This window comes from Prionailurus bengalensis, chromosome C1 (genome assembly GCF_016509475.1).
Source record: "Prionailurus bengalensis isolate Pbe53 chromosome C1, Fcat_Pben_1.1_paternal_pri, whole genome shotgun sequence".
NCBI lineage: Eukaryota > Metazoa > Chordata > Mammalia > Carnivora > Felidae > Prionailurus > Prionailurus bengalensis.
The window spans coordinates 207582038-207594641 of record NC_057345.1 but is presented as its reverse complement, the minus strand read 5'-3'; the positions used below and the strand labels follow the sequence as shown (position 1 = coordinate 207594641).

The 12604-nt window shown below is 40.0% G+C and overlaps 1 protein-coding gene across 5 annotated transcripts in view; it reads right to left on the bottom strand.

Annotated features, from left to right (window-relative positions):
- ACSL3 (acyl-CoA synthetase long chain family member 3) overlaps positions 1–12604 on the bottom strand; it is a 75282-nt gene that overhangs the window by 48260 nt on the left and 14418 nt on the right. For 3 of the 5 annotated variants that reach the window (XM_043577973.1, XM_043577970.1, XM_043577972.1), the window contains exon 2: positions 7159–7216. The exons of 1 other annotated variant lie outside the window; for it this stretch is intronic. The gene's annotated coding sequence lies outside the window, so the exon portion shown is untranslated. Of the gene's footprint in view, positions 1–7158; positions 7217–7695; positions 7769–12604 lie in introns of those variants that run through there. One more of the 5 variants, XM_043577975.1, reaches the window with a different exon arrangement.

The following is a 12604-nucleotide window of genomic DNA, read 5'->3' as shown; positions in this document are numbered from 1 at the left end:
CAAGAGCCTGCTTGGAATTCGCTCTCCCTCCCTCATTTATGCACACTCTCTCTCTCTCTCTCTCAACAATAAACTTTAAAAAAATTTTTTAATTGTTTTTTATCTGAAATTCAGATTTAACTGAGTGCCTTCTTCTGTTTTATTTGACAACTGTACTCCCATCCCCAGGTGACCACAAAGTGTGACAATTAATTAGGATGACCAACCACTCTGAGTTGCCCAGACTTTGGGGTTTCCCAGGACACAGGACTGTCAGTGCTAAAACTGGGAAAGTTTGGGTGTCCCTGGGTGGCTCAGTAAGTTAAGCATCCAACTCTTGATTTTGGCTCAGGTCATGATCTCTGATCTTGAGGTTCGTGAGATCAAGCCCCAAGTCAGGCTCTGTGCTGGCAGTCTGGAATCTCTCTCTCTCCCTCTCACTCTGTCCCTCCCTGACTTGCACATACCCATGCACACTCACTCTCTCTTTCAAAAATAAATAAACTTTAGAATATAAATAAAAAATATGGGGTGCCTGGGTGGCTCAGTCAATTAAGTGTCCAACTTTGGCTCAGGTCATGATCTCAAAGTCTGTGGGTTCGAGCCCCACATCGGGCTAAATGCTGCCATCTCACAGCCTGGACCCTGCTTCGGATTCTGTGTCTTCCTCTCTCTGTCCCTCCCACATTCATACTCTGTCTCTCTCTTTCTCTCTCTTTCCCTCCCTACCTCTCAAAAATAAACATAAAAAATTGTTTTAATAAAAAATGAATAAAACCAGGAAAGTTTTAAGCAAACCTGGACAAGCTGGTCACTCTACAATTAACCATCTCAAGGAATAAGCAAACAAATTATAGCCTCGATTCCACTAGTTAAGTTTGATCTTTTGTTTATGAAACAACTTTTCTATACTTCATTTTCCTATATGTGTCATCATTTGGATAAAATGGAATGCAGCAAATAATACAGGACTTTGGAAAATGCAAAGGCATTCTAAATGCCACTTATTAGTATAGTTGGTTTGGGTTCTCTTTATGCAGAGTTTCAAAGCAGACCATTACTTGGTTTTACTGTGCTGACAGCTCAGAGCCTGGAGCCTGCTTCAGATTCTGGGTCTCCCAACTCTCTCTGCCCCTCCCAGCTCATACTCTATCTCTCTCAAAAATAAACATTAATAAAATTTTAATAAAAAAAAGAAAACAAACAAAAATGAACACTTTTTTCTCATGTCTAGTACTCCATGTGAAGTGTAAATATCCTTGGACACAGAAATATTGGATCCCACTCTGTGGATCCCACTCCAGTTCCAAAGGTAAAGAATACACATAGAATATAATTCAGGGCCAACTCTGTTTAACCAACTCAACTTATGTGGCCTCCATACATCTATAGAAGATGATCCTCAACAAACTTCCCTGTCAGGATTTTTAGAGTCTCCCGTCTACCCTTAACAACCTCATGCCAGAACTCAGCGATACACAGGAGAGTACTCAGAAGTGGTTCCGTTGTTCCTTCATCAATCTTGTCATGTGACAATCCCCAACCACCCTCCAGCCAGACAGCTTACACACACACACACACACACACACACACACAGCTCAGAGTTCTGAATCATTTTGCCTCAACTTCCTCATCTAAGGGAAAACCTATTCTTACTGTGCTTTCTATTCGTCTTCCAAGCCATGTAACTCCGCTCTAATGATTGTACCCAGAAGAGGTAATCTGAGATTCTCTACATAGAAGTACACCTTGTTGTATCAGATAATTTTGTTCACGGTTGATGCAGTGAAGGCAAATGGGGAGAATGGCATGTTCAGTCATCCTTATATTATCCGCATGTTAGGGCAGAGAACTTAAACCGTGGAGCCCTACTTCACAGCACTGTTTTGACAAATTCATCAGTGTGTCCTAAACAGCCAAGAATTAAATGCCCAGACCATATGAGAACAATATTAAATAGGACCATGTACTCCTTTCAGTGCTAATTCCTTACTTATTCCAATTATCTCCAAAATGGTTAATGAGAGCCACCTATGTAAATATTTCAGGAGACCCTAAACTATTAGATAACATCAGCTCGGCTGGTCGGTCCTTGAGGGTCTTAGCAATTTCAACCCAATCCAGCTAAGCACTTCACTGAGTATTACATTAACCTAAATCTGAGCGAGTGGATTGGTTGTTGGTTCAATTGACAACTTCCCTTTTGAACTTAACTATTTTCTTCCCTACAGTAAGAATAGAACACAAAATTAAAGAAAATTCAAAAGCCAGAGGCTAAATAGTTGCAAGCATGTGAAATATGTCAGCAAAAGCAAATGTGCATAAAATCAGCAAAATAAAGTATGCGTGTTTGAGAAGAGGCAGCTCAGGAAAGTTTAGCCTTTGAGAATGTCAAGACATTAAAGTGTCAAAATTAAGATTTTCAAGATAATTTTAATCTACACTAAGTCTACCCAATCTATACATTTTAATTTCAAAGATTTATAAGTGATTCAGTAAGATTCTTTACCTATTTGCTTATCTTTTCCTTCATTCCCCTCAACCCAAAAGCCCTTATCTTGCCATATCAGTTAAAAACAAACTTAAGAAAAAGCAAATAATACTAAGAAGAACCTATAAGTAAGTCGTGGAAATATGGAACTACAGGACAAATAACCTGCATTACACCAACCAACATTAGATCAACTTCATTATTTGTACTATCTAAACATTAAAGAGCTAAGAATAAGGTTTAAATATGCAATACTTCCTCTAGTCAATACTTAGTTTTCACTATATTTCATTTTATTCATATGATCTCATTCTATGTTTCCTTTTTTAGCTCTTTACATAAATGTTCTTCTTCCTATAAACCACCTATTTTACCCCTAAGGAAGTTTTTCTCAAACAAGAAGTTTCAAAATTAAAGCTATGAAGATAAAGAGTAGTCTTCCCTCTCCTCCATTCGCCAGTGTGCCCAGCTTTCTGGCCTCTGCAGCTTTTCCACACGTGGTCAAAACCTAAACTGTTGTTTTAAAAATAGAAGGCACGTGGGAATGCAAGCTGGTGCAGCCACTCTGGAAAACAGTATGGAGGTTCCTCAAAAAACTAAAAATAGAACTACCCTGCGACCCAGCAATTGCACTACTGGGCATTTATCCACGGGATACAGCTGTGCTGTTTCGAAGGGACACATGCAGCCCCCCCTCATGTTTATAGCAGCACTATTAACAGTAGCCAGAGTATGCAAAGAGCCCAAATGTCCACCGATGGTTGAATGGATAAAGAAGACGTGGTATATATATATACATATATACAATGGAGTATTAATCGGCAATCCAAAAGAATGCAATCTTGCCATTGGCAACTACGTGGATGGAACTGGAAGTATTATGCTAATTGAAATTAGTCAGTCAGAGAAAGACAAAAATCATATGACTTCACTCCTATGAGGACTTTAAGAGACAAAACAGATGAACATAAGGGAAGGGAAACAAAAATAATATACAAACAGGGAGGGGGACAAACCAGAAGAGACTCTTAAATACGGAGAACACACTGAGGGTTGCTGGAGGGGTTGTGGGAGGGGGGATGGGCTAAATGGGGAAGGGGCACTAAGGAATCTACTCCTGAAATCATTGGCGCACTAGATGCTAACTAATTTAGATGCAAATTTAAAAAAAATAAAAAATAAAACAACAACAAAAATAGAAGGCACAAGAAAAAGGAATCTACCTTCAACCGTTAAGAGAAATATTTGGCCTAACTCAAAGAAGCCTTTTCCTGCTAAGCCACAACAAGCCGCACACCTGCTGCTGTCCGCACCTCCTTCCAACCTTCAAATCTAGATCACCTTCACGTACAAGTGACACTATTCTGAATGATTCCTCCCTACTGCATGGCTACACGCAGATAACTCTCTCTGCTACCATCTGAACGGGTAACATTGGATCATTAGGATGAGAGATGAAGTCCTGAAGTCCATCAGAACTTGTCTAGTCTAGGAAATATTTAAAGAGGGGCACCTGGGTGGCTCAGCTGGTTGAGCGTCCGACTCCAGCTCAGGTCATGATACCACGGTTCATGAGTTTGAGCCCCGCATCAGGCTCACTGCCATCAGCACGGAGCCCACTTCACATCCTCTGACCCCGCTCACTCTGCCCCTCCCCCGCTCAGGCTCTCACTCTCAAAAATGAACACTAAAAAAAAGAAAATTTTTAAATATAAATTACCAGAAAGTATTTAAATGTAAATTACTAGAATCACTGACAGAATACACTTTTTAAAATCAATGTATATACTACTTGGCAAGGAGAAAAATGAAATAGGCCTTTTGTAGAAACGTGGATGGAGCTGGAGAGTGTTATGCTAAGTGAAATAAGCCATACAGAGAAAGACAGATACCATATGTTTTCACTCTTATGTGGATCCTGAGAAACTTAACAGAAGACCATGGGGGAGGGGAAGGAAAAAAAAAAGTTAGAGAGGGAGGGAGCCAAACCATAAGAGACTCTTAAAAACTGAGAATAAACTGACAGTTGGTGGGGGTGGGAGGGAGGGGAAAGTGGGTGATGGGCACTGAGGAGGGCACCTGTTGGGATGAGCCCTGGGTGTTTTATGGAAACCAATTTGATAATAAATTTCACATTAAAAAAATAAATAACAATAATGAACTTGCTGAGCATCTATAATAGATTTAAAACACTAGATAATAGCCTCAGTAATGGCTCTAAATTTATTTTTGCCCAATTCTATGTTAATGTTCTCTTTCAAATTCTACATGTCCTTTTTATCTTTTAATTTAAAAAAATGTTTTAATGTTTATTTTTGAGAGAGACAGACAGACACTGAGCACAAGTGGGGGAGGGGCAGAGAGAGAGGGAGACACAGACTCCGAAGCAGGCTCCAGGCTCCACGCTGTCAGCACAGAGCCTGATGAGGGGCTCGAACTAACAAGCCTCGAGATCATGACATCATGACCGGAGTCAAAGTCTGATGCTCAACCGAGTGAGCCACCCAGGTGTCCCTAACCAATAAATAGTATTAAGATAAAATTCTGTAATCAAACTCTGCTCTTCCAGATTTTTTAAGGAGTATAAATAAAACACTGCAATCTAACAACTACACTATGGACATCTCTGCATGTGAATCAGTTCAATTTTTACACCATTTCTGAAGTCACAGGCCTTCTGAATATGTGCAGTTGACAATGTGACATGGAGGAGTTCTAAGTTTTAGAATTCAAGACACTGGGTTCCCCAAAACCGTCTGGGACGTTCCTTTTACTTCACAATATACTTAACCTGTATACAATGGCAAATGTCCTTTCCCTTTTTGGGTACCTGATCAAGTCTAGGCAACATTATGAGAGACAAAATTACTTTTGTCCCTTTGCCACAGCACTTTTTTCCTATCCCCCAAATAGATACTTAAACTCTAAAACCACTTCCCCATTGACCCCATCCAGCTGAGCCTCTATAAAGGCAATACTAACTGTAGTCATTTATATAAATGCCTTACTATTTAATACCCATTGCTTCATACACAGTGAATTATATGTGCGATTTCAATTTCATTGTAAATCTGAATTCTGTTGACCCATTCTTAGCTAGAAATTCAAAGTTTGGAGTTTCCAAAACCCACTAATCACTAAAAGGAATCTGCAGAGATTCCTACCGTGTTCTGACATTTACTTAGTTCAAAGCACTCCTCATGCGGCCAAGTACACCACTCAAACTGTAGGCAAAGAAAGGTCTAAAATAAAGTGAAGGCACATCAATGGGCATGGAATATTCCTTTTTCCATCACACCTGCTTCATTAAAAGATGCTAATCTTGGATATGCACATGAAAGGTCTAGAAGGACACACTCCAAATTGGTAAGGGATAACACCCTTGCAAAAGAACCACGGGAACAGCAAAGTTATCTGCTACTTACACACTCCTATATGTCTGTCTTTAATAACAGACATAATATTTGTTTGAATTCTTTTTTAAAATTATTGTTAGTGTTTATTTTTCAGACAGAGTGCGAGCAGGGGAAGATCAGAGAGACAGAGAGACGTAGAATGCAAAGCAGGCTCAGGCTCTGAGCTGTCAGCACAGAGCCCGACGTGGGGCTCGAACTCACGAGCTGTGGTATCATGACCTGAGCTGAAGTCGGCCGCTTTACCGACTGAGCCGCCCAGGTGCCCTGTTTGGATTCTTTTTAAAATCAGTAGATAACATAAAAATCAGTAAATTTGGCCGATATGGACAAAGATTTTGGGGGTAAGGAGCAAAGACTCTGAAATGATCTTCTGAAACAAGATAAATAAATATCAACCAGCATGATTCTAATTGATAAAAATGCTTATTGCTTTTATATTCTCAAAGCATTTTATCAACACAGACTATTCCTTTTAACAGTTCTATTCAATTTTACTTTTACGATGAAAATTTTCAGTTCACTGGATCCCCAAATTCTTGCCCCAAAATTTCAAAACACTAATTCACTTCAGAAGCCACAGTAAGGAAAAAAATAAAACATTCTACATTCTATCCCATCACAACTATAAGTGACGTGCAGAACTTAACTGCAGATTAACAAAAAGCCCACAGCCGTTTTCCTGGCCTAGCACCTACAACTTCTGTTAAAATATCCATTTAGAAATTTAAAATAACACTAACACAAATTTAAAATGACCGTCATGGGGCACCTGGCTGGTGGCTCAGTTGGTTAAGCGTCCAACTTCGGCTCAGGTCATGATCTCATGGTTTGTGATTTTGCTTCAGATTCTCTGTCCCCCTCTGCCCCTACCCCGCTTGCACGCTCTATGTCCCTCAAAAGCAAATATTAAAAAATTTAAAAATAATAAAAAAATGACTACCACATGTTGAAATAATACCACTCTAATCAGTGCTAAACTTCACAAAATAAAGAGGCTACTGAGTTCAAATTCACACAGATACTTAAATGAAATTAAACTGAGAAAAGGAAAATCAGTAATATCGGTGAATAACATGCCTTAATATTCCAATGGGTTTGTACTGACTTAAAATTAGTAGGAAAGCTACCTTCTAACTTTCATTATTCTACAATCACAAAATGGGAAGAATTAATAAACATTTTTCTCTTAGACCATTTATACACACTTGATTTTAACTTAATACATTTTATGCCTAAGAGAAATATTTTATAATTAAAAAATTAACATTTTACCAGTTGACAACGGTAGGACGTGTTAGTGCCTTCAAGGTATGCGCCTTTCCTTCAAGATCTGTCAAAACACACAGAGACAAACATTACTACTTGTGGTCTAGTTAATCGGAGCCAAATACCAGCCTTTTCCTAGAAATATTTTTACTTCCAAAAACCCACAGAAAAATTTGTGGGTTTTTTCTGAAAACACCATCTATCACACTAGCAAATGACATTTTATCACTGAAAAAAGCATATGGTTTATTACTATACACCTATCATAATGGCCAAAATCCAAAATACTAACATCACCAAATGGTGGCAATACGGTGCAAGGGGAACTCGTTCACTGCTGGTGGGAATGCAAAATGAACGGCCACTCTGGAAGACAAGTTTGGCAGTTTCTTACAAAACTAAACATATTCTTTACAATATGATCCAGCAACTGAGCCTCCTTGATATTTACCCACACGAGTTGAAAGCTTATGTGTCAAAGAAAAACAAAAGACAAAAGACAAATACAAACATTTATAGCAGCCTTATTCATAATTGCCAAACCTGGAAGTAAGCAAGATGTCCTTCAGTAGGTGAATGGATAAACTGTGGTCCATCCAGACAATGGAATATTACTCAGCACTAAAAAGAAATAAGCTATCAAGCCATGAAAAGCCACAGAGGAAATTTAAATGCATATTACCAAGTGAACGACGTCAATCTCAAAAAGCTACATACTGTAGGATTCCAAATTTATGACATTCTGGGAAAGGAAAAGCTACTGGGACACTAAAAGGTTGCCGAAAGGAAAGCAGCATGAAGAGGCAGAGCACTGAGGATTTTTACGGTGGTGGAACCACTCTGTATGCTATAACAGCAGATAGACACGTATCATTACATATTTGTCAAAACATCATGCAATGTACACCACCAAGGGAGAGCCCCAGTGTAAAATAAGGTCTTTGACAACGATTTATCAGTCTAGGTTCACTGACTACAATAAACGTACTATGCTGGTGTGGGATTACTCATAATGGGGAAGGCTGTGCATACGTGAGGGCTGGGGGTTTACAGGAAAATCTCCGAACCCTCTGCTCAATTTTGCAGTAAATCTGAAACTGCTCAAAAAAAATAAAGTCTCGGGGCGCCTGGGTGGCTCCGTCGTTTTAGCGTCCAACTTCAGCTCAGGTCATGATCTCAAGGCTCGTGGGTTTGAGCCCCAAGTTGGGCTCTGTGCTGCCAGCTCGGAGCCTGGAGCCTGCTTCCGATTCTGCGTCTCCCTCTCTCTCTGCCCCTCCCCTGCTCACGCTCTGTCTCTCCATCTCTCTGCAAAAATAAACTTATAAACACGATTTCACTGTGTATACAACACTTTTATCCATTATTTCAATGATTTGCTCAATTGCTTGTGAAGCAAATAGATTTGCAGTCATCATAGTCATTAAAGAAATATTTTAACATCAGCCCAAACTCACAGAGCCTGTAAGAGCTAACTAACGGTTTATTAATTTCCTCATTCCCTGTAAGGAAGCCAGATATACTAAAAAAAGGAAAAGGTCTTAAAACCAGATATCCCTGGGTCCAAAATCCCCACTCTGTTCCTCATTAGCTATGACTTTAGACAAATCATTCATTTATTCACCCATCTATCCTTTGGGGGTTGGGGGGGGGGAATCTTATAAATCTACCTGCTATTTCTTGTGCCAGTTTATCCATATGTAAATAAGGACAACAACATATAAACAATTCATATCCACAATATTTGGATTTCTATAAATACAGGACAACTCAGCAGAAAAAACAGGCTATTAATATCCATGAATAAAAAACCTCAATGCCCATCAAATATGAAATAGTCAGCCCCACTAGTTATCAAAGAAACACAAATAAAAACATTATCATTTCCCCCTATTGAATTTTTTTAATTAAAAAAACACATCACAAGCCTTGGCAAGGATATAGGAAACAAGCTCCTCTTGGCTTTGTTGGGGGAAGTGCAGCCACTTTGGAGAGCAACTTGGCAGCACCCAGACAAAGCTGAAGATGTAAGTTCCTATGACCTAGCAAATCCCTTCTAAAAAAATTTGCCCTGGAGAAATCCTGGCACATGTGCACACTTACTTTACCCTATTTTGTTTTTTTAATTAAATGGTCCAACGTGACAGGTCACAGTATTTAATTGGCCCTTAATAAATGCTGAATCTCCTCGACAAATATTTAGTGAATGCCTACTCGGCTCCATACCTAATGCTTCCCATTCTGGAAATGTGCCCACGGTACTCAGAAAGTTCCCACTCCTGTGGCAGAGACAGAAACGACAAACAGGCCTGACCTGGCAAAAACTGCTGGGTAAGTCCACAGGCTGTATTAAAAGAACAGACAAATGCAATCCTCTGTCCAGGAGGGGGAAAAGGTGAAGGAAGGCTGGCTAAGAACATAGCTGATCCACATTATCTTTGGCAAAGGAGACGAGAGAGGACACGACAGGCTGTAGTAACAGCATCTACAGAAGCGCAGAGGTATTCAGGAACTCCTAAGTACCTATAAAAGCAGGCTGATAAATGACCCCACAGGTATCAGCCCCTAATCCCTGGAACCTGTAAATGTTACCTTATTTAGGAAAAGCATCTTTGTAGATGTGATTAAATTAAGGGTTTGGAGAAGAGGGAGCAGCCTGGGATTATGAGACGGGCCTTAAATGCTGTCAAGGATGCCTTCAAAGTTTTGAGGGAAATGAATTTTAAATCTAGAATTGTACTCCTAGCTAAATTCCTCATTAGCTGCATTTAGAATAAAGAAATTTTCAGACAGGCAAAGACTTAAACTTATTCTGCAAACAAACTCTGCTAAGAAATTACTTTAAAAAGTCCTCCACCATGTGCATATACATAGTTTTTTTTTCTTTAATGTGCTATTCATTTTTGAGAGAGAGACAGAGACAAAAGTGCAAGCTGGAGAGAGGCAGAGAGAGAAGGAGACACAGAAATCAAAGCAGGCTCCAGGCTCTAGCTGTCAGCACAGAGCCTGACGCGGGGCTCGAACCCACAAACCATGAGATCATGACCTGAGCTGAAGTTGGATGCTTAATCAACTGAGCCCCCCAGGTGCCCCTTGATAGTAGTTTCAAAGACAATTTTATTAAAGCTAGAATTGACCGACGGTTTTGTACTATTTTACAAGAGCTACATCCCACAGGTTAAGGGCTTAGTCTCACAAGAGTATTCCCCACTTGCTAGTCATGAGTCACCAGCTGGTTATAAATCAGGGATTCCCACAATGCCCTCTTCAGGTTCAATAATTTGCTAGAATGGCTCACAGAACTCAGGAACACCCATTACTTATGTTTAGTGGTTTATTATAAAGAATAACAGCTCAGGAGCAGCTAAATGGGAGAGGTACATATAGTAAGGTATAGGGGGAGGGAGAGACACAGGAAACTTCCAAACCCTCTCCAGGTGCGCCACCTTCCCAGCACCGGCTCTTCACCAACCCGGTGAACCCGGAGGCGTAACCAATTTAATTGTTCAAGAGTTTTTATCTCCAGCCCCTCACTCCTCCTCAGAGGTCAACGTGTGGGTCTGTAGGTTTAAACCCTCTAATCACTGGGTCTCTGGGGTGACCAGCCCCATCCTGAGGCTATCTAGAGACCCCCACCACGCCCTAAGTCATTTCATTAGCATAAACTCAGGTGTGATCAAAGGGAGTGTTTATGAATAACAAAAGATTCCTATCATTCAGGGAAACTTTAAGGGGTCTTAGGAGCCGGGTACCAGCAGTGGGGACAAAGACCAAACATACTTTTGTATTACACAGCAGAATTCTGTTATCATTCTCTAGACTAGCAGCTTATTTTTATTTTTACTTAAGTTTATGTATTTATTTTTCCAGAGAGAGAGAGATGAGGGGCAGAGAGACTAGTGAGAGAGAATCCCAAGCAGGCTCTGCGCTGTTAGCATGGAGCCCCAACATAGGGCTCGATCTCACAAACAGTGAGATCATGACCTGAGAGCCACCCAGTGCCCCTACATTAGCAGTTTAAGTAGGAGGTAAAAGTGCGATCATGTCAGTCACGTTAAAAACAAATCTTCCATTAGGTACAACTCCCTGGCGCTCCCCGCTCCTTGCTAGGGGGGATGCTGCCTGATTTGTGAATCATTTAGTAAAACGAATTAGGTCTTCAACTCGAATGGTTGAACCGTCTTCTTTAACAACAACGAATAAAATAGAACAATTACAACAACATGCTGTAATGAAAGTTACGTTGACCATATTGGAATTAAGATTTAAAAACTTAATTTTCAAAAGCTATGTGAATGTAATCTTTCTCAAAACATCTCACTACACTGCACTCCCCCTTCTTGTGATGATGCAAGACGATCAAATGCCTAAGGGATCAGATGAAGAGAGGTGTGGAAGAGAGGCAGCCTCCAGCTCCCACTGCCCTCCGAGCACAGGTCAGGGGCAGGAGCATCCCGTGGTTGACTACGAGTAACTACAACCATGGACAGCGAAACTCAGCTCAGGGGGCACGACTATACACTGATTAGATAAAACATATTAAAATTACTTGCTTCTTTTTACTCTATTTACTATGTCTACCGGAAATTTAAAGTCATGTATGTGGCTCATATTTGTGGCTCTCACTGCCTTTCTCTGAGCCCAGCACTGCAGCTCAGCCAGTGCAACGGTGAAAAAAAGAAATGAGGAGGAGTACTGGAAAAGGAGAACAGAAACTTCACTGTTTGTAGATCATTGCCGGTCTGACAAGAAAATCCAGAAGAATCATCTGAAAACTATCCAGACAGAATTCACTCAGATATCTGGACACTAGGTAAATAATAAGTCTGTGGTTTTTCTATATACCTGTAGTAACCAGTTAGAAAATGGGAAGAGGGAAGCACCTGCTGGCTCAGTCGGTACGGCATGCAACACTTGATCTTGGAGTCATGAGTTCGAGCCCCAGGTTGGGGGTAGAGTTTACTTAAAAAAAGAAGATCATGAAAAGAGAAAAGATCTTAGCCACAACAATAAAGCAACTTTAAAATACCTCATGCACACAACACCTTACTTAAACATATGAGTGTATGCATGCACACATGTATAAAATGCTACTGATGAACACTAAATTCAAAAACAGACCAGTTAGTTCCTGGGTAGCAAAGATCATTATAATTCTGCCAAAACTAACCTATAAACCAAATGCAATCCCAATCAAAATCCTGGTAGGACTCTGTTACTTGTTTCTTTTGTATGATTACTTGATACTAGTTCCAAAGTGTATCTAGAAGAAAACCTTTTAAGATTTGCTAATAAAACGTGAGAACAAGAATACTTGGTACATACTTGCCCTGTTAGACGTCAAAAGGAACGCTAACTATTCTGGCACAGAATTTTAAGACCAGAAACAGTCACTGGATTTTGATATTTGACAATGGCAGTATTTCAGAGCAGTGGTTAAAAGATTATTCAATAA